The sequence below is a fragment of the Notothenia rossii genome (genome assembly GCF_949606895.1).
Source record: "Notothenia rossii genome assembly, chromosome: 10".
Taxonomy (NCBI): Eukaryota; Metazoa; Chordata; class Actinopteri; order Perciformes; family Nototheniidae; genus Notothenia; species Notothenia rossii.
Window position 1 is genome coordinate 60,150,841 of NC_136908.1, and position 18,739 is coordinate 60,169,579.

Below are 18,739 nucleotides of genomic sequence, written 5' to 3' on the forward strand. Positions count from 1 at the left end.
CACCCCAGCTTCCACCCCAGCTTCCACCCCAGCTTCCACCCCAGCTTCCACCCCAGTTTCCACCCCAGCTTCCACCCCAGCTTCCACCTCAGCTTCCACCCCAGCTTCCACCCCAGCTTCCACCCCAGCTCCACCCCAGCTTCCACCCCAGCTTCCACCCCAGCTCCACCCCAGCTTCCACCCCAGCTCCACCTCCAGCTTCCACCCCTGCTTCCACACCAGCTTCCACCCCAGCTCCACCCCCAACTTCCACCCCAGCTTCCACCCCAGTTTCCACCCCAGCTTCCACCCCAGCTCCACCCCAGTTTCCACCCCAGCTCCACCCCAGTTTCCACCCCAGCTCCACCCCCAACTTCCACCCCAGCTTCCACCCCAGTTTCCACCCCAGCTTCCACCCCAGCTCCACCCCAGCTTCCACCCCAGCTCCACCACAGCTTCCACCCCAGCTTCCACTCCAGCTTCCACCCCAGCTTCCACCCCAGCTTCCACCCCAGCTCCACCCCAGCTCCACCCCAGCTTCCACCCCAGCTTCCACTCCAGCTTCCACCCCAGCTTCCACCCCTGCTTCCACCCCAGCTTCCACCCCAGCTTCCACTCCAGCTTCCACCCCAGCTTCCACCCCAGCTTCCACCCCAGCTTCCACCCTAGCTTCCACCCCAGCTCCACCCCAGCTCCACCCCAGCTTCCACCCCAGCTTCCACCCCAGCTCCACCCCCAACTTCCACCCCAGTTTCCACCCCAGCTCCACCCCCAACTTCCACCCTAGCTTCCACCCTAGCTTCCACCCCAGCTCCACCCCAGCTTCCACCCCAGCTTCCACCACAGCTCCACCCCAGCTCCACCCCAGCTTCCACCCCAGCTTCCACCCTAGCTTCCACCCCAGCTCCACCCCAGCTTCCACCCCAGCTTCCACCACAGCTCCACCCCAGCTCCACCCCAGCTTCCACCCCAGCTTCCACCCTAGCTTCCACCCCAGCTCCACCCCAGCTTCCACCCCAGCTTCCACCCTAGCTTCCACCCCAGCTCCACCCCAGCTCCACCCCAGCTTCCACCCAAGCTTCCACCCCAGCTTCCGCCTATATGCTGCTTCTAATAAACATATTAAGAAACACGTGAGTTGTCTGACTGAACTAAAAAACAACACACCAAGAGTCCTTTTTTTTCTCTGTGTTGCTTACAAGACAAGATGAGACGAAAGACGAAATTTAAATCCAAAGCGAATGACTTATTCTGGATAATGGCTTTAAAAAAGAAAGCGTTAACCCTGCACTGTAATGGATTTCCAATACTTTTCTCCCCAAAGTCAGACTACTTTAAAGCTAAGTAGTTAAATTATTCACCGGCGCTCGCTGCACCCTGTAAAAGCCAATTAGAACGAACATTTCATGGAAATTAGAAAACCGTATTTGATCTCCTGATGTCATTTTGAATTCAAGAAGGAATAAATTATACAAATTTGACACTTCCAAAATTAAAGAGCCCCTGCTGTCAAGTAGATACTTAACGAGATAAAATGTGATTTTATTATAAAAAAAATTCCCCCCTTTATTTAACCGTTCATGCTTACATATATTTCCTCTATTTCATGTTCATATAGTGAGAATCGACAAAAACTCAAACGTTGACTTTAATTATATGTCAATACATTTCACATAACTGTATTTCAATCAGGAGAGACTTGTTTTGATGAAACAATATATGCCAAGAATACACAGATGAATGTAATGGGGTCATTCCTAGCATTCGGTGCCATTTCAGCTAGGGTATTCAAAAATAAAAAACATAATTTTCCATGTTTTTTTTAATTAATCTGAATGACGGCTTGTTAAAGTATAAGAAAAATATTTTGGTCAAGCTCAGGATATTATTCTTAAACATTTTTTTTTTTTTACCATCCCCAGTTACTGTGTGTGCACCCTGTTACTGTGAAAAATAGTAACAGGGTGGACGGTAACAGGGTGGACATTTTATGCTAAACTTGGCTATTGCTACATGTGTGATGATAATCAAGCTAGCACTTGGTGACAACAGAAACATATATTTGATAGATATATTCACCATATTTTCTAAATGTAAAACAAATAATCAGTTCCACTAAAAATGAGCATAACAGGGTGGACATTTTATGCTTTACCGCAATAGTTAAGTTCTTTAAAACATTAGAAGAACGTTGAAGGAAGAACGCATTCACTCTGCTTCTTGAAGATTATTTCCCACTCAAAATGTATCCTTCTTCTTCTTCTTGAGTCATACAAATAGTAGAATAGTAAAGGGGCGTGTCCAGAGGGATTCAAATCAGAGTAACCGGGGGGACATTCAAACAGGGGACACACACTTTATTTTCAATACAAATGAATTAATAACAACAATTTCAATTTGGTGAGGAATATTAGCAAAAGGGTCATACAACACTCACAAAAATGTAGAATTTGTTTGTATTTATTGGTTTCTTTTTGTACATCTGTTACAGAAGTTGAGCAAACATGATTGGGGACACAGCAATTTGGCCTACTTGTGCTAAAATCAGAGTAATTATTTCGAATTTTTTATATCCTGCCAAAATAAAATTGTTGCTGTATGGTAGAGGGGGATAAACATTTAAAATCAAGCTTTTAAAAAATAAGCATTAGACCTTTTAAATACAAAATATATGATATAATATGGTGGGGACCTAAATGGCACCGAATGCTAGGAATGTTTGGCGATTAGACCCCATGTGCGCGTTCGTGTGTGTTGGAGGAGGGGCTCTGTAAGGAAGTCTGAAGGAAGGGGCAGATTTTTTTCGGCTGCGTACTTTCAAATTCTAGCACACTCGAGCTGGTGTCTCCATTCTTACCTACCCTACCTTTAAGATTATTGCTTTCAACTAACCAAATACAGTTGTGTGAAATGTGTTGACAGACTGTAATACATTTAATTAAAGTAAACTATCCAGTTTTTGTAGGGGGGGAGGGGGGTTTAAAAATGGACCACCCGCACATCTGTTTTTTTTGTCATTGAAACTATGTGTTCTAAGAAAAAGGACAAAAAACGATCCAATTATTTCAATGTGTTGTTTTTTTTATGTAGCAGCAATGTGAGTCACACAGTGGCTCAGTGTAATTTAAAAAATCCAAGTTTTGAATGAAAAAGTTATTCTACAGAGAAACCCCTTTAATCACAGAGAGAGAAAATAATCACTTGTGAGACAGAAATGAATTTCATCTCAGAAATAAATGAGAAAGTATTGAAAATGATAATAGTTGTAATATTGCGCCACCGTGTCACCACTCTTTGTCCTCGGGCTCTTTCAAAGCGTTTCTTCATCTCCGCCTGAAAGCTAGTTAGTGAAAAAGCCCCAGCTCCACCCTCCAGCCTGCTGAGAGCACTCGAAAGCAATTTTCTTTTAATCAAGTTCACTATAAAGGCCCTCTGACGGCAACATCAGCAACACTGCCATTTTGTTTTTCTGCGCCGTCTCTCCCTGCGTTAGATTGATTTCTTCATGAGCGATATGAAAGGCTGTTTACTGACACGCACTGATGAGGATTTGATTGTAATACTCATACAAAATATATCTGCGCTATATAAGCAAAGTGTCTGCGTTTAATCCTGAGCGACCCGTAGTGAAGAAGCATTCAGATGTTGAATAAAAGCACCAATAAAGTAAATAACAATCGAAATATGAATTATTGTACGGCAGAAAGACTTGAGGTTTTTAAAACGTCCTATTTTAGATAGCTAGATAGACAGACAGACAGATAGGATAGATAGATGGATGGATATATATTTACACTGAACAAAAATATAAACGCAACACTTTTGTTTTTGCTCCCATTTTTCATGAGATGAACTCAAAGATCTAAAACATTTTCTATATACAAAAAATAACCATTTCTCTCAAATATTGTTCACAAATCGGAAAAAATCTGTGATAGTGAGCACTTCTCCTTTGCCGAGATAATCCATCCCACCTCACAGGTGTGGCATATCAAGATGCTGATTAGACAGCATGATTATTGCACAGGTGTGCCTTAGGCTGGCCACAATAAAAGGCCACTCTGAAACGTGCAGTTTTGCTTTATTGGGGGGGTCCGGGGGGGTCCGAAAACCAGTCAGGTTTAACCCTAACCCTAACATGTCACCCATTGAGCATGTTTGGGATGCTCTGGATCGGCGTACACGACAGCGTGTTCCAGTTCCTGCCAATATCCGGCAACTTGGCACAGCCATTGAAGAGGAGTGGACCAACATGGCCACAATCAACAACCTGATCAACTCTATGTGAAGGTGATGGGTGACATGTTAGGGTTAGGGTTAGGGTTTAACCCTAGGGTTTTCGGACCCCCCCAGACCCCCCCAATAAAGCAAAACTGCATGTTTCAGAGTGGCTTTTTATTGAGGCCAGCCTAAGGCACAGCTGTGCAATAATCATGCTGTCTAATCAGCATCTTGATATGCCACACCTGTGAGATCGGATGGATTACCTCGGCAAAGGAGAAGTGCTCACTATCACAGATTTTTTCAGATTTGTTAACAATATTTGAGAGAAATGGTTATTTTGTGTATATAGAAAATGTTTTAGATCTTTTGAGTTCATCTCATGAAAAATGGGAGCAAAAACAAAAGTGTTGCGTTTATATTTTTGTTCAGTGTATATATATATATATATATCTATATGCTTCTAAATCTGAATCTTATGTAAAGATATGTTCATTCATACATTATTTACATTACTACAGTATTGTTCTGTTATGTGAATTCATTGAAAACTCATGCACTTTACTACTTGTTACACTTTTTTGCATTTCGTTGACGATGAAGTTGAATCTAAAATGTAAAATAAGGTTGCTCTTGAAGCCATTGGTGAACGACAGAACACATGGCATGTTTTAATAAGACATGTCTTCCTAACATCAGTTTGTGAATGAGTTCCTGCAACACTGATGTTCTTTCCTCTGCACACCTTGTCTCCAGGTCAAGAGGACATGACGTGCCCTGACGCTCTCGCTGGGACTGAAGACTGAACACAGAGGTAAGACTCTCTTCTCTCACTTTCTCCCGTAAAAGATTAATAACACGCATCCTGACATGATGGATGGTAGCCCAAAGTTAGCATCAGCCCCTTAATGAAGTGTGAACACCATGTGACGTGTACTTTTTTTTTTTTACACCAGTATGGTCACAGCCTCAAGGTCGATTCTAAATATTCTAAAAGTTTTCTGTCAATTTAGCAGCTAGTGTGATTTAACACAGAGCCTCGGAGAAACCACAGAGCAGCAGCAGCAGCTGGTGTATTTGCTTACAGTGCAGTGAAACTAACTCATGTTGTTTTAATAAAGCCAGTCAATAACAGATGCAGCTGCAGTCTGAATCCGCGCTGCACAGCAGATGTAGATACCAGCGGGACACAGGGAGTTCAGCGCTCCTGCTTATTCCAATACTGCCTAAAATATATCAAACTGACAAACAAAGAAACGCAGAAATGTTCTTGTTTTTCAGAAATATTTGTGTCTAATGCTTGCAGTTAGCACTAAGCGTCTTTACAAGTGTTTCCAGTGACTGCTTCACAAAAAAAGCCAACAGTGAAATTTAAAGCAGGATTTAATTCTGCTTTTTGGGGGTCTTCTTTTTCCTGTAGTGTGTTGTATAGGTTTCTGTGCATGTAGATGGTCTGGAAACAGTGTCTGAGTGACATCACTATGTAACACTCGTGCTTCATTGGCTAGCACTCCAACTTATTATACGTTATAGTCTAAGGGGCGGGACATCTCTAAGCGGTTGACCAATCACAATAGAGCCGGCCAGCTAACCAATCAGAGCAGACTGGGCTCTGGTTTCAGACAGAGGGTGAAAAGAGGTGCTGCAGCACAGGCAGTATGAGAAAAATAAAGAGCTTTTTGAACATTAAAGCATGGAGACATGTAGAGACACTAGATACTGATATACACCTGAACATCAGCAGGAGAGGACTCTTTAAAGTAGAGACACTACATACTGATATACACCTGAACATCAGCAGGAGAGGACTCTTTAAAGTAGAGATACTACATACTGATATACACCTGAACATCAGCAGGAGAGGACTCTTTAAAGTAGAGACACTACATACTGATATACACCTGAACATCAGCAGGAGAGGACTCTTTAAAGTAGAGACACTACATACTGATATACACCTGAACATCAGCAGGAGAGGACTCTTTAAAGTAGAGACACTACATACTGATATACACCTGAACATCAGCAGGAGAGGACTCTTTAAAGTAGAGACACTACATACTGATATACACCTGAACATCAGCAGGAGAGGACTCTTTAAAGTAGAGACACTACATACTGATATACACCTGATCATCAGCAGGAGAGGACTCTTTAAAGTAGAGACACTACATACTGATATACACCTGATCATCAGCAGGAGAGGACTCTTTAAAGTAGAGACACTACATACTGATATACACCTGAACATCAGCAGGAGAGGACTCTTTAAAGTAGATATACTACATACTGATATACACCTGAACATCAGCAGGAGAGGACTCTTTAAAGTAGAGACACTACATACTGATATACACCTGAACATCAGCAGGAGAGGACTCTTTAAAGTAGAGACACTACATACTGATATACACCTGAACATCAGCAGGAGAGGACTCTTTAAAGTAGAGACACTACATACTGATATACACCTGAACATCAGCAGGAGAGGACTCTTTAAAGTAGAGACACTACATACTGATATACACCTGAACATCAGCAGGAGAGGACTCTTTAAAGTAGATACACTACATACTGATATACACCTGAACATCAGCAGGAGAGGACTCTTTAAAGTAGAGACACTACATACTGATATACACCTGAACATCAGCAGGAGAGGACTCTTTAAAGTAGATATACTACATACTGATATACACCTGAACATCAGCAGGAGAGGACTCTTTAAAGTAGAGACACTACATACTGATATACACCTGAACATCAGCAGGAGAGGACTCTTTAAAGTAGAGACACTACATACTGATATACACCTGAACATCAGCAGGAGAGGACTCTTTAAAGTAGAGACACTACATACTGATATACACCTGAACATCAGCAGGAGAGGACTCTTTAAAGTAGAGACACTACATACTGATATACACCTGAACATCAGCAGGAGAGGACTCTTTAAAGTAGATACACTACATACTGATATACACCTGAACATCAGCAGGAGAGGACTCTTTAAAGTAGATACACTACATACTGATATACACCTGAACATCAGCAGGAGAGGACTCTTTAAAGTAGAGACACTACATACTGATATACACCTGAACATCAGCAGGAGAGGACTCTTTAAAGTAGAGACACTACATACTGATATATACCTGAATATCAGCAGGAGAGGACTCTTTAAAGTAGAGACATTACATACTGATATACACCTGAACATCAGCAGGAGAGGACTCTTTAAAGTAGAGGCACTACATACTGATATACACCTGAACATCAGCAGGAGAGGACTCTTTAAAGTAGAGGCACTACATACTGATATACACCTGAACATCAGCAGGAGAGGACTCTTTAAAGTAGAGACACTACATACTGATATACACCTGAACATCAGCAGGAGAGGACTCTTTAAAGTAGAGACACTACATACTGATATACACCTGAACATCAGCAGGAGAGGACTCTTTAAAGTAGAGACACTACATACTGATATACACCTGAACATCAGCAGGAGAGGACTCTTTAAAGTAGAGACACTACATACTGATATACACCTGAACATCAGCAGGAGAGGACTCTTTAAAGTAGAGACACTACATACTGATATACACCTGATCATCAGCAGGAGAGGACTCTTTAAAGTAGAGACACTACATACTGATATACACCTGATCATCAGCAGGAGAGGACTCTTTAAAGTAGAGACACTACATACTGATATACACCTGAACATCAGCAGGAGAGGACTCTTTAAAGTAGATATACTACATACTGATATACACCTGAACATCAGCAGGAGAGGACTCTTTAAAGTAGAGACACTACATACTGATATACACCTGAACATCAGCAGGAGAGGACTCTTTAAAGTAGAGACACTACATACTGATATACACCTGAACATCAGCAGGAGAGGACTCTTTAAAGTAGAGACACTACATACTGATATACACCTGAACATCAGCAGGAGAGGACTCTTTAAAGTAGATACACTACATACTGATATACACCTGAACATCAGCAGGAGAGGACTCTTTAAAGTAGAGACACTACATACTGATATACACCTGAACATCAGCAGGAGAGGACTCTTTAAAGTAGATATACTACATACTGATATACACCTGAACATCAGCAGGAGAGGACTCTTTAAAGTAGAGACACTACATACTGATATACACCTGAACATCAGCAGGAGAGGACTCTTTAAAGTAGAGACACTACATACTGATATACACCTGAACATCAGCAGGAGAGGACTCTTTAAAGTAGAGACACTACATACTGATATACACCTGAACATCAGCAGGAGAGGACTCTTTAAAGTAGATACACTACATACTGATATACACCTGAACATCAGCAGGAGAGGACTCTTTAAAGTAGATACACTACATACTGATATACACCTGAACATCAGCAGGAGAGGACTCTTTAAAGTAGAGACACTACATACTGATATACACCTGAATATCAGCAGGAGAGGACTCTTTAAAGTAGAGACATTACATACTGATATACACCTGAACATCAGCAGGAGAGGACTCTTTAAAGTAGAGGCACTACATACTGATATACACCTGAACATCAGCAGGAGAGGACTCTTTAAAGTAGAGGCACTACATACTGATATACACCTGAACATCAGCAGGAGAGGACTCTTTAAAGTAGAGACACTACATACTGATATACACCTGAACATCAGCAGGAGAGGACTCTTTAAAGTAGAGACACTACATACTGATATACACAGTTAGGAGAGAGTTTAAAGTGAGGTTGAATATTACAAATGACGTCATGTATGATGTATCCTCTGGTTGACACAAGTTTTTTTTGTTTTTAAACTCTTGAAAAAGTGCCCTCTTCGATGCCTCCATGTTGGATGAAAAAATAATGAAGCTCCATCTATGGTGCCTTTATAGTAGATACAAAGAAAAGAGAACCCTCTGGTATCGCCTTGAATTTGATAAAACCCTATTGGCCGCCCTACATGATGAAAAACCTGTATCCAACAATGGAGACCGCTCCCAGAGAGGTTTGGAAATGCCAAGAGTGCTAAAAAGATGTCCATTCGACATAAATAATGTCAATATCAGCGTTCGATTCCATGAAATATATAACTTTAACATTAATAATGCATTTCCTATTCTTGGTTTAAAGTAACCAAGTGAAAAAGGTCAGAGAGAAGGAAGATCAATACCGTGAGAGTGTTTTACTCACCGAGGACCGCTCGTTCTATGAATTTTAAAGTGGTTTCACATGATGCCACCATCTTATCCCACTTCCTCCTTTCAGTCCCTGCTGCTGCATCGATCCCAGGAGGAAACCCTGTAGCGGCCATTCAGGATTAGGGGCATGGAGTCAGAAGCAGTCTTCTGTCCTTAGAGACTCGGACACTATGTCCTACATTTTAATGGAAAGCAATGAACAAGATGTTGAGTATTGTTATAACTCGGAATTCATTTGAAAAAATGTGGCTTTTAAACAAAATATAAACTGAAAAGGGAATGTTATTTTGATCAAAATGCCTAAAGAACAATTAGAGTAAATGAAAACACTCCGTATTGAGAGTTTAATAAGACAGTGAGACTGTTTTCAAACATGAAAACACTCTCACTGTCAGGGTCAGGGCTAACCCCCTATAGATAATGCAAAATACAATTGACTAATTCGTTTTCTCACACTGATATTCTGCACAAACTGTGCTGTTGTATTTGCTCTAAAGTGTCTTTACTGTAGTGTAGGGTATTCTTATTATATGTTCAGCACTTTGGCTCGACCAAAAATCGTATTAAAAATGTGCTATATAAATAAAACTTGATTTGATTTGACTAATCAAGACATTATGGCCAAACTATTGTCACGTATATCAAGTAAACTACATTATACCCAGCTGCTTAATGTTTTAAATAACTACTTTTAAATGGCGCTATATAACTTCCTCCAATAAAAACGCTGAAGCATCTTCATATTAGATATTAAAGAACTTTGTTAAACTCCAATCTAAGTGATAAAAGCTTTAATGTTTTTCTTTCAGCTCCAATCTTGTTTCATTATACTCATTTTCTGTGTGTTTTCAGAGGTAACACTGCAGTACAACTTGAGGTGATTGCTTTCACTATACGTTCCTCTACCTGTTGGTATGATGATGATATTCTGTGCAACAATAATGCAGAGTTTACCTTTCAATCTGCGGTAATGAGAAGCGTTATATACAGAGGTGGGAAGTAGTGGAGTTCAAATACTTTGTTACTGAACTTAAGTACATGTTTCTGGTATCAGTACTTTACTCCACTACTTACTTTTCTGACGACTTTTTACTTTGACTTCTTACATGTTGAACACAAATACTTGTACTTTCTACTTCTTACACTTTGAGCCCAAATACCTGAACTTTCTACTTCTTACATGTTGAACACAAATACCTGTACTTTCTACTTCTTACATGTTGAACACAAATACCTGTACTTTCTACTTCTTACATGTTGAACTCAAATACCTGTACTTTCTTCTTCTCTCATTTTCCAAACAGGCTGGTTCCTTTAGTCTGAATGTGTGTTTGGTGGCGTGATCATTATTATCTAGAGTCATTACGTGCCTATTGATTTGAACACGATCCGTGTATCCATCATTTCCTGGTCTTCTCTAAAGAAGAGGGACCAATGGAAACGTTGTCATGTTGCCGTTGTTCAGCATGGAAACATTCATTAGCTAACAATGACATTATTGTTCTATTAATATAAAGGGAGGTCAGGTACTCTTTAAAACAGCTGCTAGTTATGGGTACTTTTTACTGAAGTACATTTCAAAGCCTCTTTACTTTTACTTGAGTAAGGAAGTTTAGTCAGTACTTCTACTTTCACCAGAGTATTTTTAAACACGAGTATCTGTACTTCTACTTGAGTAAAGAATGTGTGTACTTTTGCCATCTCTGGTTGTGTATGCATTGACTGGCTGCATATCCAGGAGAGTCCAGTAGTTCATCCTCCCTGAGTTATACATAATGTGACAGGAATGGAGGATTAGCATTTCAGGACAGGAGTTTAAATCGTGCGTTTTGTCCATGTATTAATAATGGCTCCCCTCACTGAGTTGCATCATATCAGCGTTGACCCTGGTGGGCTGAGTCATGTGACACCTTCCCGTCTGAGTTAATGAGCTGACTCTTCTCTGTCTACGGGTCACGGTGATATTTACAGAAAGCGTTGTAGCGGCAGATATCCACGCCTCCCGTGGCGCTCCCTCGCCTCATTTGCATAGCTTTCAGACTTCCCTTCCTCTCTCGCCCTCTCGCTGATCGACAGGCTCCTTCGCACTTCTTCTCTTCAGTGTGTGTGTGTGTCGCACATGTTAATTAAAGCCCTCTAATTAGCTTTCCCCACTAAAAGGCCGCATTAAATCAGAGCTGGAATGGCAAATGATTCCTGGCATTAGCATAATTGTGTTTTTGAAGTGTAAAAGATTTGGGCATTAGGGGAGCTAGCACACGTTTTTGTTTCAGTGATTTGTTGTTGTTAGGGGGTTTAGGGGCCCGAGGGTCCACCGGAGGTTGGCTGTTGTGGGTTTAGGGGCCTCGGGACCCTACAGGGGCCACACACTAATGAGGCCTGCTCTTCTCTGATGGAGCAGATGCAGGGAAAACAAACCTGGGATGTGATACCCTCAGGTGGTCTGAGAGCCTGCAGAGCGGAACATGACCACGGTGTGTGTGTGTGTGTGTGTGTGTGTGTGTGTGTGTGTGTGTGTGTGTGTGTGTGTGTGTGTGTGTGTGTGTGTGTGTGTGTGTGTGTGTGTGTGTGTGTGTGTGTGTGTGTGTGTGTGTGTGTGTGTGTGTGTGTGTGTGTGTGTGTGTGTGTGTGTGTGTGTGTGTGTGTGTGTGTGTGTGTGTGTGTGTGTGTGTGTGTCTCTCTGTCTCTCTGTCTCTCTTCATTTATGAAAGTGAAGAGCTGGGGACAGTGGTTTGTGTGGAAGGGACAGGTGTGTGTGTGTGTGTGTGTGTGTGTGTGTGTGTGTGTGTGTGTGTGTGTGTGTGTGTGTGTGTGTGTGTGTGTGTGTGTGTGTGTGTGTGTGTGTGTGTGTGTGTGTGTGTGTGTCTCTCTGTCTCTCTGTCTCTCTGTCTCTCTGTCTCTCTGTCTCTCTGTCTCTCTGTCTCTCTTCATTTATGAAAGTGAAGAGATGGGGACAGTGGTTTGTGTGGAGGGGACAGATGTGTGTGTGTGTGTGTGTGTGTGTGTGTGTGTGTGTGTGTGTGTGTGTGTGTGTGTGTGTGTGTGTGTGTGTGTGTGTGTGTGTGTGTGTGTGTGTGTGTGTGTGTGTGTGTGTGTGTGTGTGTGTGTGTGTGTGTGTGTGTGTGTGTGTGTGTGTGTGTGTGTGTGTGTGTGTGTGTGTCTCTCTGTCTCTCTGTCTCTCTGTCTCTCTGTCTCTCTTCATTTATGAAAGTGAAGAGATGGGGACAGTGGTTTGTGTGGAGGGGACAGATGTGTGTGTGTGTGTGTGTGTGTGTGTGTGTGTGTGTGTGTGTGTGTGTGTGTGTGTGTGTGTGTGTGTGTGTGTGTGTGTGTGTGTGTGTGTGTGTGTGTGTGTGTGTGTGTGTGTGTGTGTGTGTGTGTGTGTGTGTGTGTGTGTGTGTGTGTGTGTGTGTGTGTGTGTGTGTGTGTGTGTGTGTGTGTGTGTGTGTGTGTGTGACGAAAAGGACAAAAGTTAGTATTAGTTTGACGTATTATTACTTAGAGGTTTTTCTTGCTGTGTGTCTCATACGCAGTTAAAGCTTGGATTGGCCCAGTGACCCTGAGTGGGTCAACATGTAAAATATATGAATGGATCAAATCTTCAGTAAATGTCGAACATGTCGTCACAAAGGGTCATGAGACTAGCTTTTTATTTGACTATAAAATGTTACATATTTCTGGCATAACACTGAAATAAATGTAGACCTTTCTTAATAAATTATAATATTCAGTTCTTACCATGTGGGCTCACTACTACAGTAAAGGATATAATAATTAATTTGACCACATTGGTGACATGAAAAGGGTGCACGGATGAAACAAAGTCTTATGTTCTAGTTACACGCAGGATATGATGTATTTTCCACCGCTTGTCATCTGAAGTGAAACACATTAAAGTTATATTCTGACTGTGTTTATGTTCTGAGCACTCATATAGAGTTTTTCTATTGAAAGAAATGCATGTACAGGTTACACTTGGTTTGATTAAAGTAGGAAGGATGCATTGGTGAGAACCACAATGTCTTCTTTCACCTCCACCCACAGGCGCTTTAATTGCGATCAATAAAACACAAACAAACGCTTCAACAAGTGGGTCTGTGATGCATTCAGGGACTGTTAGGAGGTGTGTGTGTGTGTGTGTGTGTGTGTTTAATCCATAACACCCTGTCTGCATGGAAATGTGTGAACTACATTTCCAGCTGTATTGAGTTTCCATCCAGGCCGAATGATGGTTTCAGAGCTCCTTGTTAGTGTCGGTGGACACTCAGACCCTCTGGCCCCCGGACATGTCGTCTATTACAGATATTTCTGGACTTAGTGATTATTATTTTTAGGCACATCCTCAGCTATCAGACAGGACTGAAGCCGTCACCATGTCACTGCCTCGGGGGAATGATGCACTTTTTTAGGAACTTCCTCTCGGTGAACTCACTGACTGCTCTGGCTCAATTATTCAGGTTGTATTTATACGCAGTGGCAGTGGTGTAAAGTAACTGAATTAGTAAAATACTGTTCTTAAGGACAATTTTAAGGGATTTGTACGTTACTTAAGTACTTGTCCTACTTATACCCCTCTACAGTTAATACCTTTAGTTACTTTACAGATGTGGATGAATGATGTGAAATATAATCAAGTGTTAAATCAGACTTTAGTTCCACCTGGAGTAAATCCACCAGCTACCCTGCAGTATACAAAGTCATTCAAACTAGCTGCACCTTTACCAGCTTTGAGAACACTTTCATGATCAATCATTATAAAACATATCATATCTATTATTCTGAAATGGACCAATCTGCACAATGACTACTTTTACTGTCGCTACTTTCACTATATTTTGATGAGAATACTTTTCTACTTTCAGTTGAGGAACATTTTGAATGCAGGACTTTTACTGTAACAGAGTATTCCTACACTCTGGTACTTCTACTTTTACTCAAGTACAAGATCTGAGTACTTCTACTTTTACTCAAGTACAAGATCTTAGTACTTCTACTTTTACTCAAGAACAAGATCTGAGTACTTCTACTTTTACTCAAGTACAACATCTGAGTACTTCTACTTTTACTCAAGAACAATATCTGAGTACTTCTACTTTTACTCAAGTACAAGATCTGAGTACTTCTACTTTTACTCAAGTACAAGATCTGAGTACTTCTACTTTTACTCAAGAACAAGATCTGAGTATTTCTACTTTTACTCAAGTACAAGATCTGAGTACTTCTACTTTTACTCAAGAACAAGATCTGAGTATTTCTACTTCTACTCGAGTACAAGATCTGAGTACTTCTACTTTTACTCAAGAACAAGATCTGAGTATTTCTACTTTTACTCAAGTACAAGATCTGAGTACTTCTACTTTTACTCAATTATAAGATCTTAGTATTTCTACTTTTACTCAAGTACAAGATCTTAGTATTTCTACTTCTACTCAAGTACAAGATCTACTTCCTCCACTTCTTGCTTTTGGGTTTCAGTGAGGGCTCAGAGAGTTGTCGTGTGAGTTATTCTTGAAACAGCCAGATATAACACAATGCAGCAGCAGACTCCCGCTCCAGCCTTGAATATGCTCCAGGCATGAAATCCCATTAAGATGCATTGGAGGAAGCAGTGTTGAAGAAATGATGTTCGGAGGGAGAGAGGCTGCAAGAAAGATTTATCACCACTTCTACACCAGGCTACTTTTAATTTGATTCATTCTCATTAAATGATTTCTGTGTCAGCAGCAGTCAAATCGTTTCTGTTTCTTTTATAAAGCTGATTACATAACGACATGCTGCCACACGAGAAAAACTGACTTGAATTAAATGTATTATGTTAACAGATTTCACATAACTGTATTGGGTTAGTCGAAAGCAATAATATTAACTTGAAGCTAATATTTAAACTTGATATAATTGCTTTCAACTAACCTATGAGATAGATACACTGGAAAAAATGCCACTCCAAACACAAGTTAAACAATAATGAAAACAAGTTTGTTTCACTTGAAATAAGTCCAAACATCTGCCAATAGAACAAGTGAATATTTGCTTGGTTAGATTTCTTGAAATAAGAAGGGATATTTAGATGAATTAGATCTTGTAATTAGCTGGGAGAACTATATTTTAGTAGAATCAGGAAATGTTGTTACAATATAAGCCGCAAAGTTTTCTGTTTCCGGATGTTAGTTGGTGATTTTCTAATAAATATGTAAAGAAATATGTGTTTCATCTGAGATACAAATCAAAATAAGATGTTTTGACTGAACAAGATGAAGCATTGTCTAAAAACAAGACCCGATATCTCACTGCAGTGTTACTCTGAAGTTATTATGTCATATCAGGAGTAGAGACATATTCAGACTAGATATTAGACAAGTATACTTGGCAAGATTTCAAGTTTTTGCGGTGTAGATAGATAGATAGATAGATAGATAGATAGATAGATAGGTAGATAGATAGATAGATAGATAGGTAGATAGATAGGTAGATAGATAGATAGGTAGATAGATAGATAGATAAATAGATAGATAGATAGATAGATAGATAGATAGGTAGATAGATAAATAGATAGATAGATAGATAGATAGGTAGATAGATAGATAGGTAGATAGATAGATAGATAGATAGATAGATAGATAGGTAGATAGGTAGATAGATAGATAGATGGATAGATAGATAGATAGATAGATAGATAGATAGATAGATAAGTACTTTATTGATTCCAACTTGGGAAAGGTTTGCATTGCAGCAGCATAAAAAACAAGCCAATGTACATAAGAGAAATTAAGCCACCAGAAATAAACAGTCCAAAACATTTCTGAAATAGAAATGAAATAGCATTAAAAAGAAACAAAATATACATGTAGAAATACAAATTTCCATTAACAAATATAATGCTGGATATATTATATATACATTAATTATGCAAGAAAATGATTATTACATATTAAATTGAATATGTAAAATGTACAGTGTGAGTTTGAGTCCAGTTATCAAGAGAAGCAGACGTACAGTAAATCTGTTGACATAATACATTTATTTAAAGTCAACGATTCCGTTTTTGTAGTGCATGTTCCTGATGTGACAAGAAGAAGAAAGGGAGAATTTCAGAGCAAGAAAACGAGAAAGAAATAGAGAAAGAAGAGGAGAGAAAGGACAGAAAGCGGTAACAGATGGAGACTGCAGGCAGCGGCACGTTGTGTTTTGAACATTCGTTATGTCTGTTTCTCTGCATTCAGAACGCAGTCGGAGATCTGAGCGAGGGCACTGATTTATTACGAAGACACATCTCACCCCATGTGACCAGGGCGGGACTCTGTCTTCTTGTTTGTCAACGATTTGGACAAAGGAGATGTTCCTGCAGTACGAGCTGTGATTGTTAGCCTGTGTATAATAATAATAATACTACATTTTGATTAAGGCGCCTTTCATGACACACCAAGGACACCGTACGATTTGTCAAATATTCTAAGAGGTAAAAGCAACAGAACTTGATAAACATACCATCATAGAGAAGACAATTCAAGTAGACAAGTATATATCATCTGAGCTGATTGGAGAAGACCGATGTGGGCATTTCATAGCAAGATGATCCTGGCCAGAATAATTCATACTCACTTTATGATCTGTATTAACCCTTAACCCTCCTATTGTCTTCGTTCCCCCCCCCCCCCCCCCCCCCCCCCCTTACTTTGGTGTTCGCGGTCAAATTTGTCCTGTTTTAACTGCTATTACATGAACACAAAAACCATTAATCATCACCAAATTTCATTTAACACCCTTTCAAACTGTACATATTATATCAGACTACTGGTATACATGAACAATTGCAGTAAATATACAAAGAATAGACACTGAACATGTATTGCGTGTGCCAGGTGTGATCCATGTGGGGGGAGGGGCACATAAGAGCGGGAAATGTGTCAAATTGTTCTGTGTGTGTATGGGTGTTACAAAGTTGACTAAATCATCCAAAATTCAATGAAAGTGTTGATCAGCCATTGTATATGTTCAAAGGTCTACTGTGACGGATATCATGAAGCCTTAATGCAATTGAATGTAAAACAAAAAAGTTATGATTGATGAAATTAGTAAATCGGTCAGATTTGACCCGAAGACAACAGGAGGGTTAAATGGGCAAGCATAATAAAAATATATAATTAGTTAGTATTTTCTAATATATCTAGCTTAAAATGACACAATTTCACCACTCTTTATATCCCATAATACATTGCCCATTTAGGGAGCTATATTACACCGTCCACATTGCTCTGAATTTACACCCATGTTACGTCAATGTTACACCCATACATTACACCTATATTTCCCAGTTTTCCTCTGATTGATTTAGGAGGACAGGCTTCAAAACACAAGTTTATCTGTGAGTGATTATAACCTAATCTGGACTTGAAGATACAGAAACCATTTAAGGGTTAAAACTACAAATGCTGGGATAAATTCAACTTGCATTTCGGCGAAAACAGACATTTCTACATCATTTCTATTCAACATATTGTAGATAGTTCATTAAACGCTATCCATGATGAAATTCGGTATCATCCCACCGTATGTAATGATATGAGTGTTGTTTAAATTTACTCAGCCAAGGTTTGACTTCCATAAATAAGAGTTGCTTGGCGTAGTCAAAGCAGAAAATCACTGCAGGTTCAGCCGAATAATTGCTTTTTAGAAACAGTCGTGTACAGCTTTTGCTTTGAAAGACAGAACAGCAGCATGCAGCTGGCAACGCATGTAATTACAATATTTCTGGTTTGAATGTGCCCCCCTCCTCTCTCAATTAAAATTCAAATTAGATTCTCTTTTGTTGGCCACAAGAATCTTGGGAAAGTATTGTTGTGTGTCGAGCTGAATGGAGAAATTTGTCAGCATTTGAACACTTCTGGTTCTCTCATTTGGAAGTTTTTTTTAAATCTGTTTGTGGTTAGAAGCCTTAAAATAAGGTCTGTAGTTAACACAAACTGATACTATGACATTTGGTTTTAAGACTTGCAATATGTCAGTAAATACCCCACTAACGAATGTCCAAGCTTCGATGTGTCAGAAAAACTTTGGTTGCTAACAAGTGGCTGAATAAGACCACTTTAATGTGTGGTCCTTTTTCACTACAGTACCTCTGTAAAGCGATTTTGAGAACCTGTAAAAGCACGTACAAAATAAATGTATTTGTATATACAGTATATATAATGTAATCACAGCAACAACAGACTGCCTTTAGCTTAGCGGTGGTAATGCTCAGCCATGTGACCTTGATGTAGTTTGTTAATAGCCTAACGTTAGCTTTTTACTTCAAGCAATTGAGTTAACTCTTC

General features: G+C 40.1%; 1 long non-coding RNA gene across 1 annotated transcript in view; it reads left to right on the top strand.

The window, feature by feature from the left end:
* The window catches only part of LOC307022275, a 50,464-nt gene that overhangs the window by 9,365 nt on the left and 22,360 nt on the right, over positions 1 to 18,739 (top strand). The window contains exon 2 of the long non-coding RNA XR_013803352.1: positions 4,957 to 5,014. This is a non-coding gene — a long non-coding RNA (uncharacterized lncRNA). The remainder of the gene's footprint in view (positions 1 to 4,956; positions 5,015 to 18,739) is intronic.